Consider the following 10,946-nt stretch of genomic DNA (forward strand, 5'->3'; position numbering starts at 1 on the left):
TTCCCTCAATTTTAAGTATAAAAGTCAGTGGTGAATGATCGGAAATAATACTATTATGGTATGATGATTTAGTCGTATGCGGGATTAATTTTGTATCCAATAAGAAATAGTCAATTCGTGAATAAGTTTTATGAATATCTCTGATCGAACGTTACTGGCTTTATCTTGTACCAAACATTATTCACGTTATTCCCTTTATCATGTATCTGTACACGTGCATGGTTCAATTGAACTAAAGGGCGCACTTTTAGAAAGGAGGTGAGGAGTAACTTCTTTAGTTAGAGGGTAGTTAATCTTTTTTTTTAAATAATATTTTTATTAGAAGCATGTACATATCATATTAAAAAATATTCTTGTATATATATATCACACGTTGCTAATATGTGGGAATCCAGCTATCAAAATAATAGTGGTCCTCATTTATTGGTTGTATATTAACTGCTTCTATTTGTTTTTTTCTATAGATAGAATGTGAGAAGAAAAAAAAAAGAAGAATGGAGTAATTTACCAATAATACAACTTTGGAGATAGGTCTGTAGGTTATAAAACATAACTATTCATCTAATCCTGAGTTCGAGCTTCAGTCAGATTCCCGTGCCCGACTAATTTACCCTTTCAAAAAGTCAAAAATGGAGACCATATTCTAACAAATAATTCTTGTTTGTCAATTAAGACAAGTCTAGTTCTTTCCAAATGTAAGGTCTCCGACATTTCCATAATCCAAATTTTAACTGTGGGGGTTGTAGGACCTTTCCAAAATGTTAATATTAATTTTTTCCCAGTTATTATACTATCATCAAGAACGTTTCTTTGGCTTATTGTAAGTTTTAGGCTTTGTTCTGATATTCCTAATATTATTAGTTTTGAGTCGGGATCCAATTGGATGTTGACAACTTCAGAAATTATTCTAAAAATATCCGTCCAGATATTTTTGATTTTTATACAATTTACAAAGGTATTAGTTAAGTTAGCCTCGAAGTGCTGGCATTAACACAAATAGGAGAGATATGTGGGAAGATTCTATTTAATTTTGTTTTAGAGTAATGCAGTCTATGTAATACTTTAAATTGTATTAAAGAATGTCTGGCATTTAACGAGCATTGATATATATATGAGGGTAGTTAATCTAAGGAATTCATTGCCACAGAGGGCTGTGGAGGCCAAGTCAGTGGATGTTTTTAAAAATTTTTTAATTTTAATTTAATTTTTTTTTAAATTTGTTTATTTTATTAGAAGTTAATACAGTACAAAACAGTACAGTGGAACCTAATTTTAGGTGCCAACTATGTCATACCGTAATCCATTCTATGTACAACCTCTAGTTTTATGTTATGAGAAAGAAGTAGGCAAGACAAGAAAAAGAAAACAATAGAAAGGGGAAAAAGTGGAAAAATAGATGGTAGAGAGTAGAAAAACGTGAAGTGTGTATATAAAAAAAAAAAAAAAAAAAAAAAAAGTAGAAAGTAGAAATAGAAGAGAAGGCCCCTTAAAAGAGAATTTTTAAAATCTTTATTCGGAGATGTAGATCTATCCACGTCATGAACTGAAATCAGCAATCCTTACGGTACCGCTGCATCACATGATTCCAAAACGTCGATGAAAGGAGACCAACTCCTTAAGAATTGGTCATATTTATCTATTAGTCGGAGTCTCATTTCTTCAAGGCGTGCTATGTCCATCATATTCCTAATCCACATTTTAACAGTCGGCATGGTAGTATTTTTCCAAAATTTAAGTATCAATTTCTTTCCAATTATTAAACCATAATTTAAAAAAAACATTTTGGTCTTTATTTAAATTGGTATCTTCTCCTATTATTCCAAATATAATCCATTCCATTTTGGGTTCTATTCTTGACTTGAAAAGCTTTGTAAATATATCAAATATATCACTCCAAAATTTATTCAACTTTGTACATCCTACAAATGAATGTGTTATATTAGCGTTTTGAAACAAACATTTATCGCATCTGGGAGAGACATTTGGATAAAATTTATTCAACCTCGTTTTTGAATAATATAGTCTATGTAATAATTTGAATTGAATTAAATTATGTCTTGCATTAATAGAACAGTTATGTGTATTCATCAAATACTTTTCCCATCTATCCTTCGAGATCTTTATCATTAGCTCATGTTCCCAATCTTCCCTTAGTGCTTCTGTTGAGGGTGATTCTCTATTTAATATATTATTATAAAAGTATGATATTAATTTTTGTGAATCAGCCTTAATATTCATTGCTTCTTCTAAAGGGTCTAAAATATAGTTTGAAATCTATGTGTATATTTCTTCATAAAGTCACATACCTGTATATATTTAAAATATTGATTATCCTTCAATTTAAATTTTAATTTTAATTGTTGAAATTATAACAGTTTGCCCAATTCATACATATCCCCTACTTTCCTAATCCCCAGTCTATCCCATTGTTGATATGTGTTGTCGATGAGAGAAGGTTTGAATGCGGGGTTGTTCAATAGTGGGGTTAGTACTGATAAATTATTTAATTTCAAGAATACTTTTATTTGTTTCCAAATTCTTATTATATTGTGAATAATTGGGTTCTTCTTATATATTATACTATTCAATTTTATCGGTGAGAGCAGGATCGTTCCTATATCGTGCGGATAGCACTCCTCTTTCTCCATTCTTATCCACTCCAACTGCTGAGTGGAACTATCCAGCCAGTACATTATGTTCTTAATATGCACTGCCCAGTAGTAATACATAAAGTTAGGTAATGATAAACCCCCAACTTCTTTAGATTTGCACAAATGCTTTCGTTGAATTCTATGTGTTCTGTAGTCCCATATAAAATTAGTGATAGTGGAATCTAGTTTAAAAAAAAAATATTTTGGAATATATATTGGGATCGCTTGAAACAAATATATTAATTGTGGTAAGAAAGTCATTTTTATAGCGTTAATTTCACCTATCAATGAGAGCGGAAGCGTTTTCCAAAATTTAATCATATCATTCAGTTTATTTAATAGTGGTATAAAATTGGCACTAAATAATGATTTGTGTCTTCTCGTAATTTGAATACCCAGATACTTGAATTTTTCTGTTGCAATTTTGAAGGGGAATTTTAGTAAGTGTCTCGAATCCTGTGGTTTTAAAGACATAATTTCGCTTTTATTCCAATTTATTCTATATCCTGAAAAAGAGCCGAATTCCTCAATTAGTGTTAATAAGGTGGGTATACCCGTTTGTGTATTAGTAATATATAAAAGGATATCATCAGCATATAGTGAAATTTTATTCTTTGAGTCCTTAGTGTTATATCCGTGAATATTCGGGTGATTTCTAATCTTTTCGGCCAACGGTTCTATCATAAGGGCAAATAGCAATGGTGATAAGGCACACCCTTGCCTATTACCCCTTGATAAGTAAAATTTTGGAGATAGCGTATTGTTAGTTAGTATTCCTGCCGTAGGTCTATCGTAAAGTAGTTTAACCCATCTAATAAAATTCTCTCCCATATTAAATTTTTGGAGTACCTTGTATAAATACTGCCATTCTACTTGATCAAATGCCTTCTCTGCATCCAGCGTGACAACTGAAATATCTTCATTGTCCTCATTATGAGAGTACATTATATTGAAAAGCCTTCTCAAATTATTAAATGATTGTCTTTTGGGTATAAATCCCGTTTGATCCGTATTTAGTAAATTGTTAATATAATTATTTAGCCTTCTAGCTAGAATCTTTGCTAAAATTTTCTGATCCGTATTTAGAAGTGAAATAGCTCTATAAGAACCCGGTTCATCTAAATCTTTATCTTATTTTGGTATAAGTGTTATTGTTGCTTCTGCTAGGGTTTCTGGTAGTTTATTTTCAGTATAAGCATGCGTGTATAAATTGAATAATCTTGGTACAATTGACTCCTGAAATCTTTTATAAAATTCATTACTAAAACCGTCTGGTCCTGGGGTCTTCCCATTTTTCAGTGAGTTTATTATTTGTTTTATTTCTTCATTAGTAATCCGTGCTCCTAATTGCTCTTGTTCTAAACTATCCAATTTTGGGAGCTTGCAATTATCTAAAAAATTTGTAATTTTACTTACATCTGTATTTATTTTAGATGTATATAAATTATGATAAAATTGGGCAAACCTCTTATTAATATCCTTAGGCAGTGTTAAAAACTCACCCTTATCCGATTTAATTTTAGTAATAGTTTTTTCCTTTTCTCGTTACTTCAGTTGCCTCGCAAGTAGTTTATGTGGCTTATCCCCAAATTCGAAGTGTGCTTGTTTTGTAATTTGGAATAATCTTATTACTCTAGCCGATAGTATTCTATTGACTTTATATTTCAATAAAGTTATCTTATTATGTGGATATTTTTAAGGCAGAGATGGACAAATTCTTGATTAGAGCGGGTGTCAAGGGTTATGGGGAGGAGGCAGGATAATGGGATTAGGAGGCAGAGATCAGCCATTATTGAATGGTGGAGTGGACTCAATGGGCCGAATGGCCTAATTCTACTCCTATAACTTGTGAACTTGTGATTGTAATCATGTATTGTCTTTCTATTGACTTGTTAGCACACAACAAAAGCTTTTCACTGTACCTCCATACATGTGATAGACTAAACTGAACTGAACAGTGACACAGCTAAAAGAGCAGCTGCCTCACAGCACTAGTGACGTCAGTTCAATTCTGAGTCCCGATGCTATCTGTGCGGAGTTTGCACATTCGCCCCGACCATGTTCTCCCCGTGACCGTGTGGGTTTTCTCCGGGTGCTCTGGTTTCCTCCCACTTGCAACGATAAACAGGTTTGGAGGTTAATTGGCTTCAGTAAATTTGTTAAAACTAAGTCCCTAGTGTGTGGGATAATGCTAGTGTAGGGGGATCACTGGTCGTTGGGCCGAAGGGCCTGTTTCCATGCTGTATCTTAACACTAAACTCAACCAAACAGAAGTCGATCACTTATTTGTCACCAAGAATACACCAAGTACTGCCCAACTATGGCTATCATTTCACTCAGAGGGCAGTTTAGGCACTAACAATCATGCTAATACTTGCCATGTGCGGCAGAGGTTCACCTGCACCTCCTCCAACCTCATCTATTGCATCCGCTGCTCTAGGTAGGTATGTTGCAAAGCCTACCTGAAGCGTCGTTGAAGATCTGCTGCTGAGGGTGTGCGCGATTTTGGCGCCGTTTAGAGGGGGGCGGGTTTAAAACGCGATTTTCTCTAAGCTGTTCCAATCGAAAATGTTCAGCCTAGTTAATTATTAACGAAAAATCGCTGGAAGACCCCGTCGCAAAAGCTATTATTAGGTTTAAAGGCCTTGAATAATAGTTATAGTAGTTTAAAAATCAATCTCTAAACCCGCGACCGCCAGCAACCGCAGGGTCTCATAAAGCAAATAGCAGAAGTTAGGTTGTATATTTTTACATTAAAAAGGGCTTCTAAAGATCCCTTTATACAAAGTTTAATATTGCGAGTAGCTCAATTTGGGCCCATTATATCCCGCAGTATTTTTCTGGGCATTTGGGGCACAAATCTACCGCAATGTGAACGTTCTAAACCAGCGCGTTCCACAGGGACCCACTGGAAAGCTGATTTAAATGGGCATTTATTTACAGCAATTAAACACTAAATTCCTTCCATTTGGCCTATAAATTAATGTAAATGAGATTTAAAAATCATGTTTTATTGTGAATTATTTGTGAATATTATTTGGACATTTAGGCTATTTAAAAATGTTAATCATTTATTAAGAAATGGATAGATGTTTAGATCTAGTAATTGAAGTCTGAAATTAGCTACAATTAGGTAACTAACTAATTATATGCTTTAATTTCAGGTCATCCAAGTAAGATTATTTTATATTTGTTTCAGAATGCTTCAATCTATGATAACTGAAAATTTCATTCAGTTCTCTTAATTTTTAAGAAAGTTATGGGCTTTTGACTGTTCACGATCACAGCTTTTTTGTTATGTCCATAGAAAATCAATAGGGAACAAGATGCTCATTTCCCAGTATGAAAATGGCCATAACTTTTTAAATACTTGAGATATGAAAGTGAATTAGGTGTCAAATTAAACTTATTTTTTTGCTTTATCTGATGGGATAAATTACAGACTTGATTTTTAAAATCTCAAAATTTTGTAACATTGCTACTCTAGGTATCAGCTGATCTACATCGGTGAGACCAAGCGTAGACTTGGCGATCGCTTCACCCAACACCTCCGCTCGGTTCGCAATAACCAACCTGATCTCCCGGTGGCTCAGCACTTCAACTCCTCCTCCCATTCCGAATCCGACCTTTCTGTCCTTGGCCTCCCCCGTGTCCAGAGTGAGGACCACGGTAAATTGGAGGAGCAGCACCTCATATTTCGCTTGGGCAGTTTACACCCCAGTGGTATGAACATTGACTTCTCTAATTTCAGGTAGTCCCTGCTTTCTCCTCCCCTTCCCATTGGCATTGAGCTTTGTACAACACACCAGCTTGGCTGAACTTCTGGACTGTCCCGATGACAGAAGGCATGGCCACAGGCAGACAAGAAATGACTGTTGTGCCACAGGGAAGAGTTATGAGAGAGACAGCGAGAGAGAAGTAAAATAGAGTTTTCTGGAAACAAATTCTAACAATCTCGGTTGGGAACTGTGTGTGTATATTTATGTGTAGGAAAGAACTGCAGATGCTGGCTTCAATCGAAGATAAACACAAAATGCAAGAGTAACTCAGCGGGACAGGCAGCATCCCTGGAGAGAAGGAATGGGTGACGTTTCGGGTCGAGACCCTTCTTCAGTCTGGTCATGTTATGTATATTTATATATGTGTTATTGAATTAGAGCCCCTTAGCCAAGCAGGTTTGTACTCGCTAGAATTTAGAAGATTGAGGGGGGATCTTATAGAAACTTACAAAATTCTTAAGGGGTTGGACAGGCTAGATGCAGGAAGATTGTTCCCGATGTTGGGGAAGTCCAGAACAAGGGGTCATAGTTTAAGGATAAGGGGGAAATCTTTTAGGACTGAGATGAGAAAAACATTTTTTACACAGAGAGTGGTGAATCACTGGAATTCTCTGCCACAGAATGTAGTTGAGGCCAGTTCATTGCCTATATTTAAGAGGGAGTTAGATGTGGCCCTTGTGGCTAAAGGGATCAGGGGGTATGGAGAGAAAGCAGGTACAAGATACTGAGTTGGATGATCAGCCATTATCATATTGAATGTGCAGGCTCGAAGGGCCGAATGGCCTACTCCTGCACCTATTTTCTATGTTTCTATGTAATCACTCCTCCACTGACACTATGTAGCCTGTATTCATTCTATATCTCTCGTTTCCCTTGTCCCTAACTCTCAGTCTGAACAAGGGGTCTCCACCCGAAACGTCACCTATTTCTTTTCTCCAGAGATGCTGCTTGACCTGCAGAGTTACTCCAGCTTTTAGAGTCTGAAGAAGGGTCACGACCCGAAACATCACCTATCCCTTTTGCTCCATAGATGCTCCCACCCGCTGAGTTTCTCCAGCATTTTTGGCTACCTTCCAGCTTTTTGTGTCTATCTTCGGTTTAAACCGGCTCCTGCAGTTCCTTTCTACACATATTGTGTGAGCCTCTAATGTCTGAAATACCTTCCATATAACCATATAACGCAGGGTTCCCAGGCCGCTGCGAGGATTCTCCCGACGCCGGAGCAACATCACCCGGCGAGAACGGCCAGGAACATCGGGCCTCCGTAGAGGCAACTGTGGAGGCCTCAATGGGCCCGACTATGGGTGAACTGGGGTTGGGGACTGGACATTGTGCCTTCCCTCATGGTGGGAGCCATTGTGGAGGGATGTTCTTTATGTTTAAATCTCTTATTAATGTTATGTCTGTATTCTTTCTTTATGTGCTGCATTGGCAAGAAGCATTTCACTACACCTAGGTGTATGTGACTAATAAATAACCTTTGAACCTTTTTTTAACCATATAACAATTACAGCACGGAAACAGGCCATCTCGACCCTTCTAGTCCGTGCCGAACACGTATTCTCCCCTAGTCCCATATAGCTGCGCTCACACCATAACCCTCCATTCCTTTCCCATCCATATAACTATCCAATTTATTTTTAAATGATAAAAACGAACCTGCCTCCACCACCTTCACTGGAAGCTCATTCTACACAGCCACCACTCTCTGAGTAAAGAAGTTCCCCCTCATGTTACCCCTAAACTTCTGTCCCTTAATTCTCAAGTCATGTCCCCTTGTTTGAATCTTCCCTACTCTCAGTGGGAAAAGCTTATCCACGTCAACTCTGTCTATCCCTCTCATCATTTTAAAGACCTCTATCAAGTCCCCCTTATCCTTCTGTGCTCCAAAGAATAAAGCCCTAACCTGTTCAACCTTTCTCTGTAACTTAGTTGCTGAAACCCAGGCAACATTCTAGTAAATCTCCTCTGTACTCTCTCTATTTTGTTGACATCCTTCCTATAATTAGGCGACCAAAATTGTACACCATACTCCAGAATTGGCCTCACCAATGCCTTGTACAATTTTAACATTACATCCCAACTTCTATACTCAATGCTCTGATTTATAAAGGCCAGCACACCAAAAGCTTTCTTTACCACCCTATCTACATGAGATTCCACTTTCATGGAACTGTGCAGTTATTCCCAGATCCCTCTGTTCACCTGCATTCTTCAATTCCCTACCATTTACCATGTACGTCCTATTTTGATTTGTCCTGCCAAGATGTAGCACCTCACACTTATCAGCATTAAACTCCATCTGCCATCTTTCAGCCCACTCTTCCAACTGGCATAAATCTCTCTGTAGACTTTGAAAATCTACTTCATTATCCACAACCCCACCTATCTTAGTATCATCTGCATACTTACTAATACAATTTACCACGCCATCATCCAGATCATTGATGTACATGACAAACAACAGTGGACCCAACACAAATCCCCGAGGCACCCCACTAGTCACTGGCCTCCAACCTGATAAACAACCATCCACCATTACTCTCTGGCATCTCCCATTCAGCCACTGTTGATTCCATCTTGCTACTCCACCATTAATACCCAACAATTGAACCTTCTTAACCAACCTTCCGTGAGGAACCTAGTCAAAGGCCTTACTGAAGTCCATATATACAACATCCACTGCTTTACCCTCATCAATTTCCCGAGTAACCTCTTAAAAAAATTCAAGATTAGTCAAACATGACGTTCCAGGCACAAATCCATGTTGACTGTTCCTAATCAGACCCTGTTTATCCAGATGTTTATATATATTATCTCTAAGTATCCTTTCCATTAATTTGCCCACCACTGACGTCAAACTAACAGGTCTATAATTGCTAGGTTTACTCTTAGACCCCTTTTTAAACAATGGAACAACATGCGCAGTACGTCAATCCTCCGGCACTATTCCCGTTTCTAATGACATTTGAAATATTTCTGTCATAGCCCCACTATTTCCACACTAACTTCCCTCAATGTCCTAGGGAATATCCTGTCCAGGACCTGGAGACTTATCCACTTTTATATTTCTCAAAAAAGTGTCAGTACTTCCTCTTCTTTGAATCTCATAGTTTCCATAGCTACTCTACTTGTTTCCCTTACCTCACATAATTCAATATCCTTCTCCTTGGTGAATACCGAAGAAAAGAAATTGTTCAATATCTCCCCCCATCTCTTTTGGCTCTGCAGATAGCTGTCCACTCTGACTCTCTAATGGACCAATTTTATCCCTCGTTATCCTTTTGCTATTAATATATCTGTAGAAACCCTTTGGATTTACTTTCACCTTACTTGCCAAAGCAACCTCATATCTTCTTTTAGCTTTTCTAATTTATTTCTTAAGATTCTTTTTACATTTTTTATACTCCTCAAGCACCTCATTGACTCCATGCTGCCTATAATTATTGTAGATCTCTCTCTTTTTCCGAACCAAGTGTCCAATTTCCATTGAAAACCATGGCTCTTTCCAATTTTTACTATTTCCTTTCAACCGAACAGGGACATAAAGATTCTGTACTCTTAAAATTTCACCTTTAAATGTCCTCCATTTCTCTTCCACATCTTTCCCATAAAACAAACTGTCCCAATTTACTCCTTTTAAATCCTTTCGCATCTCCTCAAAGTTAGCCTTTCTCCAATCAAAAATCTCAACTCTAGGTCCAGTTCTGACCCTCTCCATAATTATATTGAAACTAATGGTATTGTGATCACTGGTCCTGAACTGTTCCCCAACGCATACCTCTGCCACCTGACCCATCTCATTTCCTAACAGTAGGTACTTCTATGTATTGCTGCAAAAAACTATCCTGCACACATTTTACAAACTCCAACCCATCCAGTCCATTTACAGAATGTGTTTCCCAGTCTATGTGTGGAAATTTTAAATCTCCCAAAATCACTACCTTGTGCTTACTACTAATATCTGCAATCTCCTTACATATTTGCTCTTCCAATTCTCGCTCCCCATTTGGCAGTCTATAATACACCCCTATAAGTGTTGCTACCCCTTTCCCATTTCTCAGTTCCACCCAAATAGCCTCCCTAGACGAGCCCTCTAATCTATCCTGCCAAAGCACTGCTGTAATATCTTCCCTGATAAGCAATGCAACACCTCCACCTCTTGCCCCTCAAATTCTATCACACCTGAAGCAACAAAATCCTGGAATATTTAGTTTCCGATCACAGCCCTCTTGCAACCATGTTTCACTGATCGCCACAACATCATACTTCCAGGTGTCAATCCAGGCTCTAAGTTCATCCACCTTTCTTACAATGCTCCTAGCATTAAAATATACACATTTAAGAAACCCACCCTCTCTTATTCTCTGTTTATTGTCTTTTTCTTCTCTCTCCCCTACATTTTGGGTCAGAGTGCTACCATTCTCTGCCTCCTGCCTCACACACTGACTGCTAGCTTTCCCAATTTGAGTCCCTCCCCCCAACCATACTAGTTTAAAGTCTCCCCAGTAGCCTT

At 37.5% G+C, this 10,946-nt stretch overlaps 1 protein-coding gene across 1 annotated transcript in view; it reads right to left on the reverse strand.

The window, feature by feature from the left end:
• Positions 1 to 10,946, reverse strand: part of slco3a1 (solute carrier organic anion transporter family member 3A1) — a 192,725-nt gene that overhangs the window by 111,912 nt on the left and 69,867 nt on the right. The gene's annotated exons all lie outside the window — the stretch shown is intronic.

Source organism: Amblyraja radiata, chromosome 34 (genome assembly GCF_010909765.2).
Source record: "Amblyraja radiata isolate CabotCenter1 chromosome 34, sAmbRad1.1.pri, whole genome shotgun sequence".
In the NCBI taxonomy this organism is placed as follows: domain Eukaryota; kingdom Metazoa; phylum Chordata; class Chondrichthyes; order Rajiformes; family Rajidae; genus Amblyraja; species Amblyraja radiata.